Source organism: Camelina sativa, chromosome 3 (genome assembly GCF_030686135.1).
Source record: "Camelina sativa cultivar CO46 ecotype springtype chromosome 3, ASM3068613v1".
NCBI lineage: Eukaryota > Viridiplantae > Streptophyta > Magnoliopsida > Brassicales > Brassicaceae > Camelina > Camelina sativa.
Window position 1 is genome coordinate 31,342,078 of NC_141882.1, and position 5,000 is coordinate 31,347,077.

General features: G+C 37.1%; 1 protein-coding gene across 1 annotated transcript in view; it reads left to right on the forward strand.

Annotated features, from left to right (window-relative positions):
- Positions 1-1,807: 1,807 nt before the first annotated feature.
- Positions 1,808-5,000, forward strand: part of LOC147947944 (large ribosomal subunit protein uL2cz/uL2cy) — a 7,024-nt gene continuing 3,831 nt past the window's right edge. The window contains exon 1 of the mRNA XM_087509017.1: positions 1,808-5,000. This exon is cut by the window's right edge and continues 2,324 nt beyond it. The gene's annotated coding sequence lies outside the window, so the exon portion shown is untranslated.

The window sequence follows — 5,000 nt, forward strand, 5'->3', positions numbered from 1 at the left end:
GGCCTTTCGATACAATCAAATAGAAAGCCCCGAGGGCGCCATATTCTAGGAGCCCAAACTATGTGATTGAATAAATCCTCCTCTATCTGTTGCGGGTCGAGGACTCCTTCCCCTTCTTCAAACTCCGATTCGTATTTTTCATAGAGAAATCTCTGATCAACGATAGAACAAGATCCATCTTGCATCATATATAAGGGATCCCTTGGTTCGGAGCGAAAAAGCAATGTCACTCGATCATTATCAAACTGACTGCAATCTTTTTCTGTCCGTGAGGATCCCACCAAAGCGCCTTGCACTTCTAATAGGCCATGAACTAGATCCGAATCATTCTCAATGAATCCATAAGAAGTGATCCTATTTTTTTCATCGGGTACGGGTAGAGACCAAAGGTCTTGAGCGACCGATCCGGCAGAACAACTCAAAAGATAAAGAAGTATCGTGAATTTCTTCATGCTCGTTCCAAGCTCGAAGTACCATTTGTACAAATAAGAATCCCCTTCGTTACATGATTTCTTCTTCATATAGATAGATATAGGATCTATGGGGCAATTACTTATAAGTACATTTTGTGCAACAGCCCTTCCTATCTGATAGAAAAGGATCCCATGATCCTGAACCGATCTTACCTGGGATCGCAAATCCCAGGTTTGTCTATGAAGAGCAGATCTAATGGTATTAGTGTCTATAATTGATTTCTTCTGTGTAATACTAATTGATAGGGCCTCATTGGTAAGTGCTACAAGATCTCGTGCACTGGAACCCATGGTTATAGACTCGAATCCATTAGTATGGAACATTTTCTTTTCCAAGTGAAATCCCCTAGTATAGGAAAGAGTGGAAAAAGTGCTTTCGTTGTTGTGGAATAAGAAGCCTTCGTATTTTAATGCATGTATTTAATTTATTCGGGGCTATTAGAGCGGGATCCACTTTTTGGGGAATATGAGTCGAAGCAATAACAAGAATATTTCTAGTGGAACATCTTTCACAATCCCTGGAGAGCGAGTTCACCAATAGACCGAGGGCTAAGTAACTCGACTCATTCACATCAAGATCATGAATGTTTGGAATCCATATTATGCAAGGAGACATTGCTTTTGCTAATTCGAATTGAAGGGTGATATAAAATCGGTCTATTTCCGACATCATATCCATAGTTAGCGCATTCATCATAGTTAGAAGCTCCCGCTCCGTATCAAGTTCACGATCAATATCGTTACTAGCATCAATATCGTCACTATCATCAATATCGATATCATCAATAAAAAAACCTTTCGGCTTGTTATCCAGGAACTTGTTCAGAAATACTGTAATGAAAGGAACATAGGAGTTTGTCGCTAGGTATTTGACCAAATAGGATCGTCCAGTTCCTATAGAACCTATCACTAAAATACTCCTAGAGGGGGATAGGGCTAAGCGGAGCGAAAAGGGTTTTCCATGAGACGGGAAATGAAAACTATTAGCCCCACACGAAGTTTGTGAATAAGTGATTGTCTGATAATGAGCAAGGAATATCCGTCTTTCTGCTAAACAGGATGTATTGAACTCATAATTCATTAGATACTTTTTATGAATGTCAACTAAGTATCGTAAGTAAATTGTTCCCGGTTGTTCAATCATTTGATAACCAGAGTCATTCTTTGATAAATGATCACTATGAGTCAGACTCAATAGAATTTGATCAATCCTTTTTTCTGCCCTTAAGGTGGAGAACTGAACCAAGAATTCTCTTTCTTTATCATCAATCGAATCACTGTTCGCGACCCAGGATTCTATTTTATCATCAATCCAATCACCGCTCACGTTTTTTCTTTTTCTTATCAATGAATAGATCTCTTTACTTGTATGACTTAGATGTCTCGTATTTCTCGAAAAAGTGATTCGATTGATGGGATTTGGTATGATACTTATGAGATCGATGATATCGATGAAATTTTTTTTCAAATCTTTCTTCTTAGAACGTATTGATTTGACCCCATAAGCGGGATCACCACCCCATAGCATGTTGCCACCAGAACCCCGTATTTCTTCTAGACAATCTCCTAATTGTTCCAGAGCAACTAGAAAAAGATTCTTTAACCAGAAAGAATTCAGTTCAGATGTAGGATACCTATCCAGAAGTTTTCGCAACTCAATCATGTATGATGGAATCATCAAAGATTTGATCTTTTCGAACTCTGTCTGTAACTCACTATAGGCTCGGGAAACAAAGAGAAGATGTGTACGAACGATATATCCAGCAACAAGAAGAAGGAAAAGGATTGAATAGAGGACCTCACGAACATTTGGCGATCTCAGATGTGTCGATATCAATGATGACTCATTATTTCGATGAATCATTTCTTCGGACAGAAGAAGATTATGTAAAGACTTACTCGAAATCTCACTTATCAGATTCCTTTGTGGAAGACACAATTTTTTCTGAAGAATTCGCCATGATATATCTAATCCATGCATAATATCATGAAAAATGGATACAAATTTTTGACTGCTACTTAGTATCCGCAATAGGTCTGAAAAAGTATCTAAAAATATCAAATTTAGATATTTGTACCCTGTCGAAGTAAAGAACCATGGCATATATGTTTGGAATAGATTCCATTTTGAGAGAGTTGAAAAAGCACTATCTCGTTGAAAGGTTCTATCCATCTGCCCTTTGTCAACGCATTTTTTTAGGCAAAGACTCCGTTTTTTCCTCTGTAAATATTTCTCAGAACATGGAGTGTGAATCAAACCCATGTTTGAATTGAAATTGAGATACTGATGCAAGCTCTTCTCTTCTGAATCGGATAGATTCATATCTGAAAGAGTTTGACAATACGTTCTTTCAAAATTGACTCTTTGTCCCTCTATTAGAGGTGTTCCAGAAATGTCTGCAATCGAGTAAATAGCTCTACGAACTAATGGATCGGATCGAATTGGAAAATGGAAAGATTTGTACAAGTTATACCTTTCGTCACCACTTTGTGGAAAATCGTTAGATATGAATATGTTAGATACCTGTGACTCGATTGACGAAGGTGAAATAGTATCTCTCTCCAAAAAAGCATGTTTTTTTTTACCACCGCACGAAGAAAATATTTTGTTGTGAATGAACAAGATAGTGAGGAATTGTCCATACGTAAAATCAGAATTATTGAGACGGGCCTTTTCCACATAAAAAGGGAATCTTTTGTTACAATAGAAGCAGAAGTGATGTGGATTATTCAAGAATCGAAGTCGATTTGCTTTAGAAAAAGAAGATATCAATGAACTTCTCTGAAATGGTTTCACGGGATTCAGCCAATTGTCTTGATCGTGGGATACGATTGAGAAATAGGAATCCGTGTTATCAAAAGATTTCCTGCGATTCTTTCTAGTATGGAATGAGTCAATCATCCACTTTGGTATTTTATTGAACAAAAATGGTGATATTGTTCCTCCATTGATCAAGAATTTCGATTTTTGAGAAGTATTATGATCATCCAATAAAAAGGGTTTCAATTTTTTCAAATGAACGATTTGAAGACCTATTGATTCTAACAACTGATTGCAGAGTTGATCGTTCGGACCTTTCAATTCATAGATGTGGATCTCAGACCTATGAATGGGGATATTCTCGAAACTCACAAAGAAAAAAGGAAGTGAGTTAGACAAAAAGAGAAGTAACTTGGACAAAAAAAGAAGTAACTTGGACAAAAAGAAACGAAGTAACTTAGACAAAAAGAAACGAAGTGACTTAGACAAATCTTTTTTATCAATAACCTCAGACCAATCAATCGAATATTGATTAATACATAATTGATCGAACACTACTTGAAAACGGCTCTTCCGCTCAGAAACGAAATGTTCCAAATGCTCCTGGAAATTCTTGCTCCCATTGGACCATTTGTATCTATATGCATTAGGATCCCGATTTATGGATCTCTCGGTTTGAGAAAGAAAAATAAGAGGATCGAACCATTTCTTCTGACTCTTTTTCAAATTCGATAAATGTTGGTTGATCGTATCTTTCATTATAGTTCTATGATTCAGAGTATCATTTCCTATCAGATCCCTTTGAATTCCATATTCGAAGTTGCGATCAGGTCTCTTCATTAAAAAGAATCGATTCAATACATTTCTTATGTACCCATAGGGACTATATTGGAATTGGATTTGAATCATATTTCGGATCAATCTATATTGATTGACTGCCTCCATTATGTTGTTGCTAGCAAATACCACTCTTTTTGGATCTTCCAAATAATTCCCGCAGGAGATCCGGACCCAATTTTTTCTGATCCTTCGATAAAAAGATTCATTTTCTTCATAAAAAATAGGAGGTAGAACCAATAAAGATTTCTTTTTCGATTCATCCCTGAAGTTGAAAACCTCCTTCAAGAATTGTCTTTGATCCAATCCGTAGGAATCAATAGAAAAGGCAAATCCCTTATGATACACCAGATCCGGCTCGGTTATTGATAGAGTGAATAGATCTGCCATTTCTTGAAATCTCTCTTCTGACTCGTGGCGTAACGTGTATCCCCCCCTCTTCCGTTCATGGAATAGATGAAATAAATCAAAAAATGGATTTTTGTTCAAGAATGAAATCTTATTGGAACTGTCCATATCCAGTTCATCCTTCGGAACCATATCACATCCCAGATCTGATGAAATAGGATGAATTGAGACGGTATTTTGTAAATACGTAATTATCTTGAATATATTAACTATTTCTTTATTTTCCGATCGCCTGGAAGGGACAAAAGAAACATCTTGTTCTTTCTTCAACAATTTCTGATCCCTAGTGGACCTCTCAGTAGGATTCGAACCCAGATGAAGTTCTGACCATCTGTCAGAGAAAAAAGAACGAATGGCTCTTGTAGGATTCCCAAGAAATTCTTCGCTTTCTTCCGGAAGCAGATGATTATTCATCCGCTTCTCACGTTCCGTGAATAGCCGGGGCATTGAGGAATAGCCAGAAAGGTATTTAGGGAATCGGTCTGATTCTATCTCTCTTCCTTCCGTTTGAATAAAGGAAG